The sequence below is a fragment of the Solanum tuberosum genome, unplaced genomic scaffold (assembly GCF_000226075.1).
Source record: "Solanum tuberosum cultivar DM 1-3 516 R44 unplaced genomic scaffold, SolTub_3.0 scf00279, whole genome shotgun sequence".
Lineage (NCBI taxonomy): Eukaryota > Viridiplantae > Streptophyta > Magnoliopsida > Solanales > Solanaceae > Solanum > Solanum tuberosum.
In genome coordinates, this window is record NW_006239204.1 from 99,556 (window position 1) to 121,642 (window position 22,087).

The 22,087-nt window shown below is 38.1% G+C and overlaps 1 pseudogene; it reads right to left on the reverse strand.

Moving 5' to 3' along the window:
- Positions 1-740: 740 nt before the first annotated feature.
- LOC102585987 (EIN3-binding F-box protein 1-like) lies at positions 741-2,584 on the reverse strand (annotated as a pseudogene).
- Positions 2,585-22,087: the final 19,503 nt, after the last annotated feature.

A 22,087-nucleotide genomic window follows, 5' to 3' on the forward strand; every position in this document is an offset into this window, starting at 1 on the left:
ATTAGAGTCTGAGTTCAGTTTTTAAAGAGTAAGTTATTTTACTATGTTGGTGGATTCATAGAAAGTTGTCTTTACCTATAACATGCTTGCTCACAGGGTGTGCATTCAAAAAATGAGGAGTTCATGTAAAGCGTCTTCAAGTGTATAAAATATAAATGTGAAACTTTAAATGATCGGTACATGCTAAAAATGGTAAGGCACAAAAAAAAGATATAGATATGCTCCTCTTTATTTACTCAGAAAGATCCTTGGGCAATTTTCACTTAATTGTTTCCTCAAATGTGATTAGAATATTCAATGAAATGTTGTTACATATATGATTGAAACAAAATAAATAGAGTTCAATGAACCTAACTCGCAGATAGAGAAAAGAGTAGAGGCGAAAACATTAGTGTGTGCCTGCGAACTCTATTGGCAATAAGAAAATTTTAAATAGGAATTCTCATCTTTTCCTCTTAAACCACAAAACCTCGCATGGCATGGGGCTGTCACTTGGGTACTTATTTGGGAAAGACAAAATGAATATGATGAATGTTGAAGTAGAGAAGCCAACTTAGCATTTTATCTTTATTCCCCAATAATGAGAAACAATGATACCCATTAAATCTTCTGCTAAGTTAGAAAATGCAAATTAACACATGTATGCTTGAAAAGCAAAAAAAAGGTTGAAAAACTATGTATTTTCCTTGTAGCGAAAGCTGAAAAGTCTAGATAAAACCCAAATACAAGACAACACCTGCTTAGTAAAGTATATCACAACCTGGATTTATCTCTACAAGTGCATCAACAGTTATAGAGCTGATGTTGGGACAACGTTGTATGTTCAAGCCCAGAAGGTTCTGAACCAAATCAAGCAAGAAGGGTAAGCTATTGTTTGACACCAAAGGGCAACCGGATAGTGAGAGGATCTGCAAATGAAGTTGTATAGCACTGGATAAAGTTTTAATCCCAGAATCGGTGATTCCACACTTTGAAACATCGAGTACATTAAGCATCCAGCAAGAGTTCCAAATTTCTACTAAGGTTGCATCAGTAATATGTCTGCAACCATCTACGAGCAGAAACTTCAAAGATCTCCCATTCAGCTTAACTACGGCTGAAACTGATATGTCTGTAATATTGACACACCCACTTAGATTCACCACCACCAAATTAGTTGCACAATTCTTAACAACAGGGACGAGTTCCTCGTTAGTTATACAAAGAAGCCCACTCAGCTCTATCTGAGTCAGTTTGTGACACAATCTACCTATTACAGCAATGGTAGCATTGCCTATTCCAGGAAAGTTGCGAATAGTCAATGATACCACTGAGTTACAACAAAGAGCCTTCGAAGGAACTGCATTGATTGAGTCATTCACATCCAAGCACTTCACTAAGGAAAGAGTGTTCAGTTTCTTACCACAATTCAAAAGTATACCAAAACATTCAGCCGGGGTAATCAAGTGGCATTACTCTAACTGAAGGTTATGAAGTGATACTAAAGCTTTAACACAAGCAACCAATCCATTATCTGACAGGACGACACTTTTTCGGACACAAAACAGCTTCAAATTTGGGCAAGCTTTATAGATAACGTGAAGACCCAAACCATTGACTCCATTGCAAGCACTTATTGAAAGGGCCTTCAGCTTGTCAGTGCAGTTCTATGTTGTGAAATAATTTTTAGAGAAATGTCGCTGATGTGTAGTGCCTGGAGCTCTACTTCTGTTAAAATATGACCAGCTGAATAAAAGAAATCTTTAATTCCTCGATCCCCAATGAGTGGACAATTTTTCAATATGACGAGCTTCAGGTTCAGACAGTATTGACCCACAACTTTGGGCGACTTATTCCCAATATTTGAACAAGAATCTACCGTCAAGAAGGTCAGGTGAGTACAATTCTTTGCAATGTCCAACAAAGAATTGTCGGTAATTTTGGGCACTAGAAAAGATAAAGCTTCTCTAACAGATGACACCCATGAGCAATCTCATATAAGCCTTTATCACCAACTAATGACACATTCGACAAGGAAAGATCTCTCAGAGTAGGGCAACATCAAGCTATAGCCTTGAGACCACCATCACTCATACCATGACAAGGATTGTCTCCCCGAATAGATAGCGTTGCCAAACCTCCATAATTTGCAGCTCTAACGGCAATAGCAGCAAATCTGACATCTGTGGCCTCCCTACTAACAAGGGACCTGACAAGATATTCCTCACCTTCTATACCATTAGATTCTGCAATCTTATCCTTGTGAATGCTGCTTAAAAGTGTAAGCCAACGCTGGGAAACACAAGCACATACAGTTCTTTCTATTCCACTGGGAAGATGTTTGAATACCTCAAAGAGGCATTCATAAAAAAGGATTTCAATGGAAGGATGATTCCTCTGCTCAAAATTTTTAGAAGCGGTAGTGACACAAATCCTCTTCCTAGGAGGAAAATTTACATTCCTATTTTTCCCACGTGATAAAAGCAGAGATGATTGTCTTGAACTTGGATATGAATCTGCGAAGAAAGCACCATTTACTAAAAATCAAAAGATATAAAAATCAGACAAAGATCATAATAGAAACTTATATACATGATATACCCATCGTGTTTTCTTATCACCCTCCTATATAAACTATCATTTGAAAGAGGGAGAAAAAAAAAGATAAAGACATAAGTTTTGTGTTTAGTACGAAGGAAAATATTTTCTGGAAAATGATTTCAAATTTTTCATGTTCGGTTGACTTAAATGTTTTCCAAATAAATTTAATTTCCTCAAAATTATGGAAAATGACTTACCTCCAAAAATAATAAGGAAAACATTTTTCAAAAACTCTTTTTCAACCTCACACCTCAACTTCCCACCCTAAATCAAATCCTGATTATCGATTCTTGATACTCATTTGGAATCCGGCTCATGATTCTTAATGCAGGACTAAAATTACGACTTTGATTGGAGACCCAACTCTCGAATTTCGAATCAGATTGGGGTCGATTCTCAATTTGGGTGTCAAAAATCCTAGGTAAGTATTCGAGGTCGAATTTTGGGTTGGGTGTTTGGGTAGTGATCTGATTCGGGTGTTAGAATAGGATTTTTGGTCAAGAGTCAAGGTCAAATCCCAAGTAATGTATGTGCCAGGTTAGTATTATGAATCGGTTTTTGAGGTCGGGTATCGGGGGCAGATTCTGATTCAGAAACTAAGTTCTAAATCGGGTCCCGAATAGGTGTTAGAGTCAGGTCATGGTATGAAATTTATATACCAGTACAAAAATCGGGTCTCGATTTGGGTCTTGGGTTATAGTGTAGGGGTGGGCTCCCAGGCCAGGTCATGATTCAAAATTCGAGCCTAATTTAAGAGTTGGGGTTGGATTTCAAATTAGTCATCGAGGTCTGGTGTTCGGGTCATATTCCAATTCAAAAGACGGGTCCCAAGTCAGGTGTTGAGTTAGTATTTTGATTCAAAAGTTTGTTTCTAAGTCTGTTGTCAGGGTTTGGTCCAAATTTGGAAGTTAGGATTTTGGTCAAGAGTTGGGGTTGAGTCCCGATTAATAAATATTCACATATATAATATCTTACCTTAAAAAATTTATTGTAAACATAAACTTAATACACCTTACAATTTGAAACAAGATGATTTATAGAGAGACGTTATAGAAACATACATGAAGACATTATTACAGTACCCCCTTGTTCTAACCTTATGTTATCACAACTGTTAGCAGCCGAAAAGTTTCTAGAGAATTATATGATAACCCTAGTGAGTGGAGTGGGATGACTAATTTATAGAGGCTGAGATTTAATCTTGACTGTCCGTCAAATAACCAATCTAACATATGAGATTTGTTTTTCATTAGATATTAGTTACCAAATTTACATTAAATGGGTCAAAGATAAAATAAACAAATTCAAACATTTATTATAAACAAGCAAATAATTATCCTAGCATTTAATTTCTATCTCAATATAGGTTCAGTTATTGACTTAAAATATTATTTTTATAATATTATTTAGTGCTATTTATAACTTAACATATACTATTTTAAATTTTCATTTATTTATTAAAAGTAAAGTTTAATTATTATTTTTTGTTTTCTCTTCAAATTTTATGTCGTACATACTGAAAAATATAATTATTAATAAAAAATTCACTTATGATAGGATTAAATTTTTATTTTTTTAAAAATACAATGAACTTATAGTATTGTTAAATACTTTTAAAAGGTGTCAAAAATGTAAATTTTATTCTTTCATCTCAATTGTAAGAAATGACTTTCAAAATCTGATAGTTAATTAATTTAATTTTATATGCATACACTTTATATATATATATATAGATAGATAGAGAGAGAGAGAGAGAGAGTAAATTATATATTTAATAAGTTTTGAAAAGGCTAAAGTTGCCAAATTGGTTGAAAGAATTGAAAGAAATGTTGGAAAATAAGTTTCAAAGTTTGAACTTCCACTTTCAATAGTCAGAAGAAGCACGGATGACACCAATCCTGATTGATTGTTTTGAAGTGAAGGGATTTTTCCTACTAATGAGTACAAATATGCGACCTTAGTATTGTATTAGCAAAAAGAATTAGCAGGGTTATGTGCGAAGTCTTCAATGAATGTCGGGGAATGGGCCAAGTATTACTTCACTTCCTCTTAATTCAAGTTATTCCTTAGCGATTGTTCATCTCCCACTACATGAGGCCTCCAGAAAGAAGGTGTTCTTTTGCATTGCACTTATTCATGTCTTGGTTCACCGTCGTTCTGAATAAGTTAGATAGTTGATCGAGAAAGCACCGCCCAAAGATGCTTATTGAGTCGGTCCCCGGTGGATAAATTCATCTCAAAGCCAAAGTGAAGAAAAAGGTCAAGTTATTGCAAAAATGCGGAATTTCATTCTATAAGGTAGGGCTTTAGTTTTAAACTAGAAGCTCAACATAGAGTTGATCGACAGGTTAATCCCGAAATGAGTTGATCGACAGGTTAACTCTGAAATGAGTTGATCAATAGGTTAACTCTGAAATGAGTTGATCTAAAAGGTTAACCCCAAAATGAGTTGATCGATAGGTTAACCTCAGAATGAGTTAATTGACCGGTTACCCCTCGCAGACCCCTAAGCTCGGGGGAATCAGAAACTATTGTATCTTTTCTAAAACGACATTTTTCCTTCATTTCCACAATAATATTTGCTTATGAAACCTTCTTTCATGTGGTTCTGGTCTCTTTTCAATTGCTTTACAAAGGGGAACAAAAAGAAAAGCCCTAAGATGAGTCATTGAATTTCTTAGCCTAGAGAAAGCTATCAGAAAGCAAGCCAATGAGCTAGAAGGTCGGGTCGGCATAAGGGATAGGCTAGTCCAGCTAGATTCTATAAAGCTAAAAGGCTAATTTACCAACATTGACATTTGTAAGAAAAAAAAGGACTTTGAAAGAAGACTTGCCGTTCCTTAGAAGAGTAAGGGTGTAACATCCCGTATGCTAGGAAGACCAAAATGCAGAATTCCAGAAGTTGCAGGTGCCACCAACGGGGAAACCCATGGACCGTAGGTTGACCTACAGACCATAAGTGGGCTCCGTGGTTGGCCACCTGCAGCCCCTCCCCAGGATACCCAAAAAAATTATTCTAAGGGTCGACCCACGGCCGGACTCATGAACCATAGGTAAGACCACGGGCCGTGGATCAAGACTTCCAGAACCCCTCCTCTGAAGTTGATCGATGGACAAACAGGACGGGCCATCAGTCGATCGATGGTCCATCGGTTAGGCCAGTCGATTGGCCCCGACATCTTTTAAGTCAGGGGTCATTCGGTCTTTTCCCTATGCGTTGGACACCTAAACTATACCGTTTAACCCCTAAAATACGTTGTTTTGGTTAGTTTTAGCTTAGTAACTTAATCAGACTTTACCCTAACCAATTCATTCCCAAAGAAATCGATCAAACCAAGCAAAGGAAAAGAGAAAGCATCGACCAAACTCTCTCCTAGAACGCAACAAGTTTCCTTCAGTTCCAGCCCCGAAATCAAAAGATTTCTCTGTGGGATTCATCACCAGGTATGTGAGATTTCACTAGTAGGTTCCTTTCACCCATTAGGTCCCTAGAATTCAGTCAAATTCTTTGTTCCCTTCATTATGGTTAGACTTAGGGTTTCTAGAACTTCAGATTATTGTTGTGATTTAGTTGTTAGAGTAATCGTAATCAGAATATTATGTTTTCATAACTATGTTGCTTAATTCTTGCATGAAATTCAGAACCCTAGTTGTGTAGATTCGTTTAGTTCATGAATTACACTTGCTTGGTCAATTTATACAGATATACATACAGTAGTTTTCAAATGTTTCATTATCAGTACTTAATGTTTCATTTTCAGTTGTGTTGTATTGTACGCATTCTAGTTGGAATTAGGCTTAATACCGAGTGGACTAGGGTTAGTCACCCTCATAGTCCCAGAACTATGTGCCTCTGTAGGTTAAGTCCCCTCTGTGGGCATTATAATTAGTGATCACGCTAGTCATGCCTTTATATCCCTGGCAAGGTATATTGGGTCCTCTCGATGGGGCATATACATCGGACTCCACGTTTAGCTCACGTGGTTTTATGTCGGTTAATAGTAGATCCCACAATCAAATTCTAGTGCATTAACCAGTTATATTTCAGTATTCAGTTTCAGCATGTTATGAACTTAGTCATTGTATTCATTTTAGTTCATGTTCAGTTTGTTCAATATATTCTTCATGTTCATCTTATATCATTAATTAGTATGCTTTATTCAGTTATGTATATATTGTTCAGCTTTATCCTATCCTGCATACTCAGTACCTTTCAAGTATTGATGCATACTTTACGTTACATCTTCTTGTGATGTAGGTTCAGGTCCTCAGCATTCAGATCGCGTGTAGATCGGTTCCCAATCCATATTCATCATTATTAGTGGTGAGTCCTTATTCTTCGAGGATGATAATCATGCTTTATTTTGCTAGAGTTAGTTGAGGGCATGTCCCATCATATCTAGTCAGTTAGAGGCTTATTTCAGACATAGTTAGATTCAGTTTTAGATTTGAGTTTGATCTTTCAGTTGTTATTAAACTCATAGTTTATATATTTAGACAGTATTGGGTATTCCCCATCATTTCAGCTAATTATGGTTTTAAGCATCGGCATAGTATTTCTCATGTCATTTTATCATAGTCTTCTATGATATGCCAGCTCAGGGTTAGCTTGGGGTCACTCGTGATCCTAGGTCTCGTGTTACGTTAAGGGGGTAGCCTCGGGTCGTGACAAACTTGGTATCAGAGCCCTAGGCTTAAGTGTCCTAGGATGTCTGAAAAGCTGCACTAAGTAGACTCTCTTTAATGAGTGTGAAGCGTGCCACACCTATGGGGGGAGGCTACGAAGTGTCTTAGGAAAAAACTTTACTTTTTGTTATTGTTATTGTGCGTGAGTATGATCTTCTTTGTAACTCGTCATTATGCATTTCAGATCATGCCTCCTCGTAGAGCTTACGCAAGGAATATTAATGCCTACAACACTAAAGTATCTCCTCCAGTCCTAGACCATGAGATTTCAAATGTAGAGTTTCAGAATGTCATTCAGCTTTTTGCCCAGAGTGTAGCCAACCAGAACAATGAGCAGGTTCCAGTTCCTGTAAATGCTAGTGGTGGATCAGTGGCAGCTAGGGTCCGTGATTTTTGTTAGGATGAATCAACCTGAGTTTCTAGGGTCGCAAGTTGGTGAGGACCCCCAGAACTTTATTGATGAGGTCAAGAAGATCTTTGGAGTGATACAAGTAACTGGAATGATAGGGTAGAGTTGGTGTCCTACCAGCTCAAGGATGTAGCTCACATTTGGTTCACTCAATGGAAGGAAAATAGGGGTGAGAATGCAGCTCCTGTGACTTGGGAGTGTTTTACCGGAGCTTTTCCAGACAAGTTCTTTCCAAGAGAGACAAGTTCTTTCCAAGAGAGTTGAGAAAGGCAAAAGCAAAAGAGTTCATAAATTTGAGGCAAGTCTCTATGTCAGTCCAAGAGTATGGACTTAAGTTCACCCAGCTCTCTAGGTATGCTCCACATATGGTTGCCGATCCTAGGGCACAAATAAGTAAGTTCCTTTTTGGGGTATATGATTTGGTGAAGACAGAGTGCAAAAATGCTATGTTGTTGGAGGATATGAGTATCTCTAGGCTTATGACTCATGCTCTACATGTTGAGGGAGATAAGCTTAGGGAACAAGCTAAGGACAACAAGAAGGCTAGGACATGCCTTCAGCTCCAGCACCTTCATCAGCTAGTGTTCCATCCCCCAGGTTTCGACAGGATCAGAAAGGCATGGCATCAGGCTCTAAGTCTCAAAGGAGTGTTTCAGGTACCAGAACCTACCCAACTTATCCAAAGTGTGATAAGAACCATCCAAGCAAGTGTCTTGCAGAAAAGGGTTGATGTTTCGGGTGTGGTCAGTCTGGTCAAAGGTTGAGGGATTGCCCTTCTGCTAAACAGGGACATGGAGGTAACAATAGTAGGGGTCAGTCTACAGCTTCAGCAGCACCAGCAGGTCACCCAACTCAGTAGGGTACTTCAACTGGTACAGGTGGCAGCCAGCGCCAAAACAGGTTGCATGCTCTCCAGGATCGCCAAGATCAGGAAGATTTTCCTGATGTGGTTACTGGTACGTTGTGAGACTTTCATTTAGATGTTTATGCTTTGTTAGATCCAGGGGATACTCTTTCCTTTGTAACTCCATATATAGTAGTAAACTTCGATGTCAGTCCATAAACTCTCTCAGAACCCTTCTCAGTCTCTACTCCAGTTGGTGACCTAGTTATAGCTAGACGGGTATACAGAAATTGCCCTATCACAGTCTCTCAGAAAGTCACCTCAACAGATCTTGAAGAGTTAGAAATAGTAGACTTTGATATCATTCTAGGAATGGATTTTTTACATTCCTGTTATGCCTTAGTCGATTGTAGAACTAGAATCGTTCGTTTTCAGTTTCCAAGCGAACCAGTCTTAGAATAGAAGGGTAGTAGCTTAGTGCCTATGGTCCGTGGTTCAAGACCTCCAGAACCCCTCCTCTGAAGTCAATCGACAGACTGACAAGACGGGCCGTTAGTTGGTCGACGGTCTGTCAGTCAGGTCCGTTGATTGGCCCCGATAACTTTTAAGTCAAGGGTCGTTTGGTCATTTCCCTATGCGTCTGACACCTAAACTATGTCGTTTAACCCCTAAACTACATCGTTTTGATCAATTTTAGCTTAGTAACTTAATCAGACTTTACCCTAACCAATTCATTCTCAAATGAATCGATCAAACCAAGAAAAGAATGAGAGAAAGCATCGACCAAACCCTCTCCAAGAACGCAACAAGTTTCCCTCAATTCCAGCTCCGAAATCAAAAGATTTCTCCGTGGGATTCATCACCAGGTATAATGGATTTCACTAGTGGGTTCCTTTCACCCATTAGGTCCCTAAAATTTAGTCAGATTCCTAATTCCATTCATTATGTTTAGACTTAGGGTTTCTAGAACTTCAGATTATTGTTGTGATTTAGTTGTTAGAGTAATCCTAATCAGAATATTACGTTTTCGTAACTATGTTGCTTAATTGTTGCATAAAATTCAGAACACTAGTTGTGTAGATTCGTTTAGTTCATGAATTACACTTGCTAGGTCAATTTATACAAATATACATGCACTAGTTTTCAAATATTTCATTATCATTACTTAATGTTGCATTTTCAGTTAGCATGTCAGAATCTTGAGCTATCTAGTTTATTTCAGTTGTGTTGTATCTTACGCATTCTAGTTGGGAGTAGGCTTAATACCGAGTGGACTAGGATCAATCACCCTCATAGTCCCAGAACTACATGCCCCTGTAGTTTGATTCCCTTTTGTGGGAATTATATTTAGTGATCACGTCAATCATGCCTTTATACCCCTAGCAATGTATATTGGGTCCTCTCGATGGGCCATATACATCAGACTCCACGTTTAGCTCATGTGGTTTTATGTCGGTTAATAGTAGCTCCTATAGTCAGATTCTAGTGCAATGACCGGGTAACGAGTTATATTTCAATATTCAGTTTCAGTATGTTATGAACTTGGTCACTACATTCATTTTAGTTCATGTTAAGTGTGTTCAGTATATTTTTCATGTTCATATTATATCATTGATCAATATGATTTATTTATTAGGGTATACATTGTTCAACTTTATCCTAACTTGCATGCTCAGAACCTTTCTATTACTGACGCATACTCTGCGCTACATCTTCTTGTGATGTAGGTTCAGGTCCTCAGCATTCAGATCGCGTGTAGATCGGTTCCCAATCCGTATTCAGCATTATCAGTGGTGAGTCCTCATTCTTCGAGGACGATAAACATGTTTTCTTTTACTTTTAGTTTCAGTTTTGCTAGAGTTAACTGGGGCATGTCCCAGCATCTCTAGTCAGTTAGAGGCTTATTTCAGACATAGTTAGATTCAGTTTTAGATTTGAGTTTGATCTTTCAGTTGTTATTAAACTCATAGTTTATATATTCAGACAGTATTGGGTATTCCCCATCATTTCTGTTAATTATGGTTTTAAGCTCCCGCATTGTATTTCTCATGTCATTTTATCTTAGTATGTTATGATATGCCAGCTCAGGGTTAGCTTGAGGTCACTCGTGATCCTAGGTCCCGTGTTACGTCAATGGGGTAGCCTTGGGGAGTGACAAAGGGTCATATGGATAGGACTAGTAAAGTATAGCCTTACTTTAGTCTTGCAAGTCTTTTCGTGTGCATATCTACTGTTTAGTTCTCAGATGCTACATAACGGCTCTTTAAAGCATTCCCTAGCTGAATAACTTATCTTAGAACAGAGTTTAGGGTAAAGAAAGAAAGGTAGATTGGTAACACTTTTACTGTGCTTGGATTGGCATGACTATCCCCCTTTACTAGTTGAGGCTCGACCTTTGACTCCGCTTACCTCTACTTTTCATATCAAGCGTAAAAGTCTAGTTTAGTGAGATTTACTTTTAAAGTCAGGAATTCATTTTCATCTCCCCTTTGAAAGTCGACGTCTTAACCTAACTTCCTGAGCTTAGTTGATTCTTGAAGTAGTAGCTTTGGATCGAGAGCTGGATTCATACCTTATTATTATGAAATGAAAAGGAGAAAGAGCTTTTCTTTAAAAAGATTTTGTGGTGAGTAAAGGGGGGGGGGGGTTGCTGGCTTGCTGGATAGCTCATGCAATCATGGAAAAATCCCTTTGCCTTCTTTTTCTAAAATGAAAAAGTAAACTACCTTAGTAAGCTATCTTTGGTTGCTAAGCAATCCGAGCACTACTCTAGGATGTGGATTGATCATAACGAGAATGGACTTCTCTGTGATATAATGTAAATATAATAGAGGAGGCAGAGTCAAGTTCCTATCCCTTCTCGATGAGACAAAGGAGATATGAATTTCATTTAGGCGGGTCAGGGCTTGGCTTGACCCTGTGTTCTCCCGGATCAACGGCGAGAACTTGAAAGTTAATTATTCAGTGGTGTGCTGTTCATACAACAGAAGGCCTTGCCCAAAGAGTGAAAGATTTGGATAGAGTCTCGCTCATAGAGGAAGAGTACGCGCGCTAGTGCGCTACAACTTACATAATTGATTGGATCAGATAGCCCTTCCTTCGGGTAAGCAACCAAAACCAGCACATGCAATTCCATTTCGATCAACAACTTGGAGGTATGATCGAGTGGCTTAAGGCATTGGTTTGCTAAATCGACATACAAGAAGATTGTATCATGAGTTCAAATCTCATTTCCTTTAGTACAATAATGAAATGGGTAGGATAAATTACGTGAGAGAAAGAACCTTTTGGTGGAGTCCAATCCTCTTGAGGACATAATAGCACTTCTTAGTGACTAGGAGCGGAAAGCCCATTGCACCTTGTTTTTCTGGCCTATCTTCTTTCTATAAGCAAGCTCCCTATGGCAGTCCCTGGATGGATCTCGGTTCTTGAGCATGTTGGGGGATTAGGTGGCAGTTGAAAGAGCTTCTCTAAAGCTTGACAAAAAAGCAAAAAATCCTATTTATTCTATTTTCTTAGTTTGGTAGAGGGTTTTTCCCTTACTAGTCAACTGGTAAGGTAGGGCGCTCTTCGATGAAGAAAAGGGACATCAGGAAAGTGGTTCAGGTAGCTCAGCTGGTTTGAGAAAAGGCTGAAAATCCTTGTGTCAGTGGTTCAAATCCATTTCTAAGCAGGCGAAAGGTCCAAACCCTAGCCAAGAGTGAGCCGAATTGAGAAAGGAAAGTGAAAGAGTAAGCAAAAATATGTGAGCACTCATGCAAACTATGGATGATTTTTTTGCGGTAAGGTTGGGGTGCTTAAGGCAAATTAAAAAAATGGTTGATTACTCGGATTGGTTCTCGCATCCCTCCAAAATGATGGGTGAGTTCGGTTTAAGTGTTCATTGATCGGATGGATCTATATACTTCGGGGTGGTGAGACAAGGTGTGGTGCAGTTTGGTCATCGCATCTGTTTTGGGTAAAGAGGGCCATAGGTTTGGATTTTGTCACCTTGATGCGATGTGGTGAAAAAGAAGATACTCTTTAAATGATTATGCTAGCATTAAGATTTCAAACTTGTCGTCTACTTTAGGAAAGGTTATGATGAGCGTGATCACAAAAAAAGGTTATGATGAGCCCTTTTAGAGTCCTAAAAAAGGTTATGATGAACCCTTTTAGAGTCATAAAAAAGGTTATGATGAGTTTTTTCTCCTATTTCCAAGATCAAATTCTAGTTTTTTCTTAGTAGTATATTATTATTTTGCCCTTTTTCTAGCTTATTGCTTGCTACCTTCTATTTTCTCTGTTTTCTACTGGGCTTTCTTAAGTTCGGTTAGGGCTTTCTCGAAAGGCTAGCTTTATCTCTGGGTGGTAAGGTTTTTTCCTTTTTTATCAAAGGATTGGGCTGCTCCGGAGCGCTGGCCCTGGCGATTGCCTGGTTTCTTCAATTCTGCATTTTTGAATCATCAAACATGATGGCTCTTTCGGGGGACTCTGGCTCAGGATCAGGTGAGATGGGAACCTCGAAGTTGTCTGGGGTAGGAGAAAACTCATATTAAGCATTGACCTAACATCAACTGGTACAAGGAGGAGCCACTATAGCGAAGATCAATCCATCTCATTCTACAATAAGCATTGCCTTGGGCATGCAACTCAAAAAGATAGAAAGACCGCTCGCTCAAAGAAAACTATTTTAGAGCCTGGTACTAGCCAAGCCCCCTCTCCTTACAATCAAGTGGTTGAATGCCCCCTCTTTGGTTACAACCCAAGGTAGATCCTAGGCGTAACATGGAGTATAAGACCCCGAGAGGCCCCATACAAGCCACTTAGCTTTCATCATACAAGATAATAGAATAAATAAATTTAAAACAGTTTGAACATATTAGAGTTTTATAGAGAAAAATGGAAATCTAAACATCGTCACAAAGCCATCTAGTACACAAGAATGAATTAGGGCGTAGCCCATACATCATGTTCCAAAACAGAAAGTAAGGAAAGACTGAAAATAATATGTGTCCTGTCCTCGAAGCGTGAGGACTAACCAAAGCTCGAAATCTCCTCAGATGGCTCTAGCCATGAAACTAGGAACCCTGATTGTCAAACACTATATTTGGAAAAAATGTAGGCAAGAGTATGCGTTAGTAAAAACATGTACATAGTATGATAGTCATGCAAAAAACATTTGAAAACATGTTTAAAAGAGATACCTTCATAAGATGCAATGACCAAGCTAAAACATGAGATAAAGAGTTAGAAAACACGAGTCATAAAACATAGTTAATGCACATAATCTTCATCTTAAACATATATGAGACACTTCTTGAAGTAACCTTAGTTCATCTTAACTTGCTTGTGGGAAGTAGCCTTAACCGACATGTAAGACCATGTGAGCTAGTAACATGGAATCCAGTGTCTACCACACACCAAAAAGGGGTGTCCTACTTGTCACGGTAAGAACCATGAACTTCTAGCTATTTTGGATCCACTAACTAATGTATATCTAGACAATCCTATATTGGCACATAGTTTATGGGACACGGGTAATCTCCACTTATCTACTCGGTTCTAAGCTTAACTTTCATGAAATAGTTCTTAGTCATATTCATCATAGCTCTTGAAGGAACATGGGTACTTGCCTCTTGTCCTTACATCATCTGACATGGGTAATCGCCTCTTGTCTTTCAATTAGAGAGCATGGGTAATCGCCTCTTGCCTTAATCATGAGAATAGTTCCTTAACATTGGTTAATTTTAGGTGAGAATACCTTTCAACCATAAGAACCCTTATTATGTGGGAAACCTTTCACAATCATACTTACATGCTTTCATGTGTCATGTGAAAGGTCCTTTCAACAACACAACAACAACATAATTATTGATACTTCACTCTCAAAGCATCCTTAAAACATTTACATCAATTTTAATAAGAACATGCATAATTCCATATTCTCATTTAGATAGTCAAGGTTTGAGTTCTTTTTTTCTAAGTTTTTGCTCTTGAAGCTCTCATTCAAGCTTTCCGGCAAAGCTCCGTTGGTGGTGTGAGTTAGTCGCCTCCCTGCTCGTTCCATCTCAGTCGATGCTCCAAAAAATGTGATATCCCCTTCCCTTTGCTAAGTTCTTATTCATTTTGTGTTATTGTTGTTTTGAAATTTTCAATTATTGTGATCATGTTGCCACTGTGTATTTTCTGATTTCCTTAATGAAGATACCAAGTTATGGTTTTAACATTTGAATTTATCTAAATGTTATTCCTCTTGCTGATAAAATGTGTAGTGTTATACATTTAGTTTAAGCTTGTTTGAATTTTATTACTGTGATTTATTAAATCACTGGCTTGTAATTGTGACTCGTGTGCTAATATTAGCCAAAAGTTATCTTATCTTATTTTTATATTGTTGTTGGCATATGTATATATTAGTGTAAAGCTATTGTTGTCTTTTCCCCCAAACATCTTGATACTTGTCTTGATATGGGTAGTTATTTGTCCTTCTTTGCTTAATATAGAATATTGGTACAAATCCAATTGTCTTCTTCATTATTAAAGCTTCTCCTCAACTCATTCCATGTTTTTGCATTTTTTTTCATGTTCCCACTTAGCTCTTGTCCCTCTGTTTGGTGTTAGATTCCTTTAATCTTTTCATGAACTCACATTTTGTCATGTTGGGAGTCATATATGTTGGGTTTATATTGTGACTCGTGTTTATTGTTTGAGCAGGATTTCAACATGATTTAGAGTCAGAAATTACATGATGTTAGTTTATTTGTGATTTAAGATAGGATATTGATAGTAGAGTTGAAATAGGGTAATTTTAATAAGCATGGGTTTGAAATCATCAATGTACTCCTTGAGATTTGTCATTCTGTTGGTTCCTTTGGAAAGCCATGTTTGTCAAATATGAAGTTGGTTTGGTGTCTTTAACTTCTTCAATCCTAGTGTGTATCAAAGTTACTGTGAAGCTTTATTAGTTTCATTTTCCTAATTCTTGATTGTTTGCATATCTATCCATCTAGGAGTTGTTAATGTTGGTCATGCTATTGTGAGGAAATTTATCTTATTACTATTTTACATACATAACTACTTTAGTGAGTGTCCAATTTTGATTAGTTACTAATTCTTATTATTTCTTATTTTTATGCATGACCTTCCTCGATTTGGGTCCATTAAACCCTTGCCTTCACTCCTTGCCTCTCGGTCTTCATCATTGTTCAAGCTGCTGGGAAGCTAAAATATAGGGCAAATGGAAGCAAAACGCATGCTGAAAATTGAAACACAAGTCTCCAAAACGTCCAAAATGGGATGTATGCCTGTTGTATACAGAAGTATACATTCATATACGAGCCAGAGTGTTGAAAATACAAGTTGAAAACAGAGATGCAGGTGTATGGGAGTCCAAAAATGGATTATATACGTTTGTATACACTGATTTGCAGGTTCTGGATGCCGATATACAAAAATATACACCAGTATACTAAAGTTGTATACATTGTATATAGGCAGTAAAGAATGGGCCAAAAGGCCTCCTAAATTCCAGCAGCAGATTTAATTTAAATGGGTCAAGCCCATTTATGGCAAACTTTTAGGCTTAGGACAGGTGGGCCAAGGGTCTAGAAATATGAATTTGGGCCAAAACCCAAATTTGACTTAACCTCTTCTTTCTTCGTGTATTTGTTTTTTAACTCTAACATTTATTTGTTTGGTTTAAATTTAATTAAATCCCTTAGCGATGAACCTTTTCGTTATGTTAATTAATTTTTTAATGTTTCTACGTAGTTATTTATATTAGCTACTTTTTTTATATTAAAAAAACTATTTCTTTCTAAATTATTCAAGTGTTAAATTTCATATATATATATTTTATTTTATTTTAAAAAAAATAATTAAATATCTTATTTCCATCAAGTTATTTTTCAAGTTAGTCAAAATATTTTTAGTCAAGTCATGGGATAACCGCGTGTTAGCGGACACTTCAAATGCTTTAAAAACTTTCTTGAAGTGTAAATGAGAATCTCGTATATAGGTCGATTTATCTCTTACATTAAGGCCAGGAAAGTGATTTCTAAAGGGTATATCTACCATCTTGTTCGGGTTAAGGATTCAAACTCTGAAACCCCAACTCTTGAGTCAGTCCCAATTGTAAATGAGTTTCCAGAAGTATTCCTTGAAGATCTTCCCAGAGTTTCTCATGAAAGGGAAATAAACTTTGGAATAGATCTCCTTCCAGATACCCATCCTATTTCGATTCCTCCTTATAGAATGGATCTAGCTGAGCTTAAAGAATTGAAAGAACAGTTGAAAGACCTTCTAGATAACGACTTCATCATACCCAACATCTCTTCATATGGTGCTCCAATATTGTTCATGTGAAAAAAAGATGGTTCTTTCAGGAGATGCACTGATTATTATCAGTTCAACAAAGTCACAATCAAGAATAAGTAACATTTACCCAGGATTGATGACTTGTTTGACCAACTTCAAGGTGCTAGTTGCTTTTCTAAGATAGACCTCAAATTCGGCTATCATCAGCTCAGAGTCAGAGATAGTGACATCCCGAAGACAGCCTTCAAGACTCGGTATGATCACTATGAATTTTTAGTTATGGATTTTGGACTAACAAATGTTTATGTAGCTTTCATGGACTTAATGAACAGGGTGTTCAAACAGTATTTGGACTTGTTCGTCATCCTCTTTATTTATGATATCCTCATTTTATTCTCGAAGTGAGACAGACCATGCGACTCATCTGAGAGTTATTCTGCAATCTCTCAAGGATCGCCAGATATTCGCTAAGTTCAGCAAATGTGAGTTCTGGTTACCATCGGTCGCTTCCCTTGGTCATGTGGTGTCCAGCAAAGGGATCTGAGTGAATTCTTAGAAAATTGAGGCAGTACATTAGTGGCCCAGACCCGCCTCTCCGACTGATATCAAGAGTTTCTTGGGTTTGGCCAGTTACTATAGGAGCTTTGTTGAAACATTTTCATCCATAGCTTTCCCATTGACCAAGCTGACTCAGAAAAATGTTAAGTTTCAGTGGTTAGATGAGTGTGAGAAAAGCTTCTTAGAACTGAAGACCAGGTTGACTACAACTTCTGTCTTGACTTCACTAGATGGTTCAAATGGTTATGTGGTTTATTATGATGCATCTAGGGTCGGCCTGGGTTGTGCGTTGATGCAGCAAGTTAAAGTCATAGCTTATGCTTCCGGAAAGCTTAAGGTCCATGAGAAGAACTACATGACTCGTGACCTCGAGCTTGCAGTCGTAGTATTTTCCCTAAAGATTTTGAGACACTACTTGTGTGGTGTTCATATTAATGTGTTCACAGATCATAAGAGCCTTCAGTAAGTGTTCAGATAGAAAGAGTTGAATCTTAATCAAAGGAGATGGCTTGAATTCCTCAAAGACTATGACATAAATGTGCTATAACATCCGGGTAAGGCCAATGTAGTGGCTGACGCCCTCAAAATATTATCCATGGGTAGTGTGGCACACGTTGAGGAATAGAAGAAATAATTAGCTAGAGATATTCACTGCCTTGCTTGCTTACGAGTTTGCCTTATGGACACGTTAGATGGTGGTATGATAGTTCACAATGGGTCAGAATCTTCGTTAGTTGCAGAGGTTAAGGAGAAATGGGATAGTGATCCTATATTGCTTCAGTTGAAAGGTGCAGTTCATCAACAGAGAGTTGAGGTGTTCTCCCAAGGGGGAGATGGTGTGCTTTGTTACCAGGGTCGCTTATGTGTTCCAAATGTGGGTGAGTTGAGGCAGCAGATCCTTAAAGAAGCCCATACTTCTAGATATTCTATTCATCTAGGTGCCACTAAGATGTACCGTGATATACGGGAAGTTTATTGGTGGAACGACATGAACAAGGACATCGCAGATTTTATGGCTAAGTAACCTCATTGTCAACAGATTAAAGTAGAACATCAGAAACCAAAAGGTATGACTCAAGAGATTATCATCCCTACATGGAAGTGGGAAGTGATAAACATGAATTTCATTACGGGTTTACCTCGTACTCGCAGACAACATGACTCAATTTGGGTGATAGTTGACAGAGTCACTAAGTCAGCTCACTTCTTGGTTGTTAAGACTACAAATTCAGTGGAGGATTATGCTAGACTCTACATTAGCGAGATAGTTAGGTTGCATGGGGTTCCCTTGTCTATCATCTTACATGGAGGTCCCAGTTTACATCTCATTCCTGGAAATCATTTTAGAAATATCTTGGTACTGAGATAAATCTCAGTACAACATTTCATTCGCAGATGGATGGTCAGGCAGAGCATACCATTCAGACCTTAGAGGACATGTTGAGATCTTGCGTGATTGATTTCAAGGGTAATTGGGATGATCACCTACCTCTCATAGAGCTCACCTATAATAACAACTTCTATGATGGACCCTTATGAGGCACTGTATGGACATAGATGCAAGTCTCTTGTTGGTTGGTTCGAAGTAGGCGAAGCAGCCTTGATTGGCCCAGATTCAGTTCATGAGGCTACGGATAAAGTTCAACTCATTAGAGATAGACTAAAGACATCTCGGAGTCATTAGATGTCTTATTCAGATATAAGGAGAAGAGACTTAGAGTTTGAAATTGATGATTGGGTTTTCCCACATATGTCACCCATGAAAGGGGTGATGAGATTTGGCAAGAAAGGGATGCTCAGTACCAGGTATGTAAGTCCTTACAGAATCCGGAAAAGGGTTGGTAATGTGGCTTATGAGTTAGAGTTGCCAATAGAACTAGCAGTGGTTCATCTTGTCTTTCACATTTCCTTTTTGAAGAAGTGTGTAGGTGATCTGGCATCAATAGTACCTTTAGAGAGTGTGGCTATGAAGGATATTCCAGTTGAAATTCTTGATCGTCAAGTTCGTAGGTTGAGAAATAAGGAAGTCACTTCAGTAAAGGTTTTGTGGAGGAGTCAGTCTATAGAAGGAGCTACTTGGGAAGCAGAAGCAGCCATAATGGCCAAGTATCCTCACCTTTTTCCTTCTGATTCCGTCTCAGCTTGAGGTAATGGTTCCTCTCCAATCTCTCAGTTTACTCTTGTGTAATTCAATCTCAGTATCTTGTTCTCTCAGTTATCCTTGCATTTCAGCAAATTTACATATTTATGGAACTCAATTCAGTTTGATATCAGTTTCTAGTACTCAGTGGTAGGGATTACAACTTTTTCCTTCCATACTCAGCTTGTTTAGTCTTCATTCGAGGACGAATGATCCCAAGGGAAAGATATTGTAACACATCGGGCATCGAGAAAAGGTTAAAAGGGGAAATTGGGCAAGTCCATGAATCCAAAATGGACCATGGACCCTTCACAACACCCTAGACGGTTCGTGTAGGGAACCACGGCCCGTTAAGGATGTCGTGAGTGACCATCCAGGACTGCCCTGGTAGGGGTCACCTAGACGGCGCCCTAAAAGGCATGTCAAGGGAATCGTGAACCACCCTCCAAGGGATGCCTAGGAGGAAGTCACCTAAAAGGTGCCTTTAATGGACCATGGTGACTTGGACAACCCATCTAGGGGTCCGTACAAGTCACCCAGTCAAGGAGATTGCACCCAAGGTCAGTGTGAAGGACCACAGATGCCTAAATGGTCCGTGAAACTTTACATAGACCGTGAAGTTGTCCCTGAAAAGTCTTGTCAGGTTTTGAGTTTTGTATCAACTTCAAACGATCATAGATTTCAGCACAAAATGAATTAGATGGTCCATGACCTATCAAATTAAAGATCCTTGAGTCCTCTTTCCAACGCCACTGAGTTTGCCTAATTCTAAGCATGGAATAAAAAGTTATGTCCATTTTAGCGAAGCCTTATCAGGCAAGGCATCCACAACCTACTAGAGGAGCCATAGTGATCATGACGGCCCGTGAAGGCTCTCTTGAAGTCACTTCGTTAGCATGCATTGGTCTTTTCCCCTATGTGTTTGGTACTTAAACTACGTCATTTGGTGCTTAAACTATGTCGTTTGGTGCTTAAACTACGTCGTTTTACTCAGTCTAAGCCTAGTAATCTAGTCAGAAACTACCTAACACCCTCATTCTCCTAAAATCATCCAACTTAGAAAGAAAAGAAGAGATAGAAGCGACAGTTTCTCCTAAGAACAAATAGAGGTATTCTTCAAGTTCAACCTCAAAATTCAAAGGATTTCTCCATAGTTTTTGCCACCAGGTATGTGGGATTTCACTAGTAGGTTCCTTTCACCCATTAGGTCCCTAGAATTCAATCAATTCTTCAGTTTCTCCATAAATTGTTCAGACCTAATGTTCCTAAATCTTAGGGAACTATTGAAATTTAGATGTTATAGTTTCTATGTTATTGATGAAATATTTCGTGGAGAACTAGTATAGTTCCATGTATATAACTCAGAACTTTGGCTTGTGTTACTAATCAGTATTTCATGAATTATGCTTGCTAGTCAGATCAGTCAGAAAATCATGCTTCAGAATTCGAATGTCATATCTTTCAGTATATACATGTTGCATTCTCATATAATTATTAGTATTTTGAGATACTCAGTATTTCAGTTGCATTTTAGCTTTACATTCAGTTGGGAGTAGACTTAGCACCGAGTTGGACTAAGGTTCAGCATACCCTCAAGTTCCAGAACTACGTGCCATCATAGGTTTATAAGTTCCCTCTGTTGGAGATCAGTTTTAGTGATCACGCCACAGTCATGCCTTTATACCCCGACAAGGTATATTGGGTCCTCTAGATGGGGCGTATATAGACAAATTCATGTTGCATTGACCATGTATTCAACATTTACTTCTCTATTTAGTTCAGCATGTTATCTTCATGATTAGGATTTGGTCATTGCATCCAGCTCAGTTTTCAGTTATGTATATCTGTTTCCTTGTTTAGTTGTTATATTGTTCAGCTTAGCATATATCCTGCATGTTCAGTAGATTCAAAGTACTGACACATAATTTTGTGTTGCATCGTTGTATGATGTAGGTTCAGGCACTCAACATACAGATCGCACTTAGCTCAACTTTTAGTCTGTATTCAGCATCTTCAATGGTGAGTCCTCATAGTTCAAGGACAATATACATGCTTTACTTTTCATACTTTACTTTTTAGTTTTAGTCTTATTAGAGTTAGCTGGGGGCATGTTCTAGCAACTCAATTCAGCTAGAGGCTTTCAGACATAGAGTAGATTCAGTTCGAGTTGTTAAGTGTTGTTTCAATCATCACTATATATTTCATATATTTGATATATTCAGACTTGTTGGGCTTTTCCCTATTTTAGATATTAATTGTTTTTAGCTTCCGCACAGTGCATGATTTAATTGAACTTGTATAAATATGTCAGGCAATGGTTTAGTTTGGGGTACTCGTGACACTAAGCACTGTGTCGCACCTAAGGGGTAGCCTCGGAGTGTGACACACAACCAACAATAAAGATAGGTAAAATAATGCAATAGAGTTGGCTACAACACAAGTAAGAGATATAACACTATACCAACATGGTCAATAACAAAACTACTCAGTACGCATAAAGTGAACACAACAACAATTATGGAATAAGTTGTTATTAGTTCAATATAACATCCCTGTGATATAGTAAAGAAGA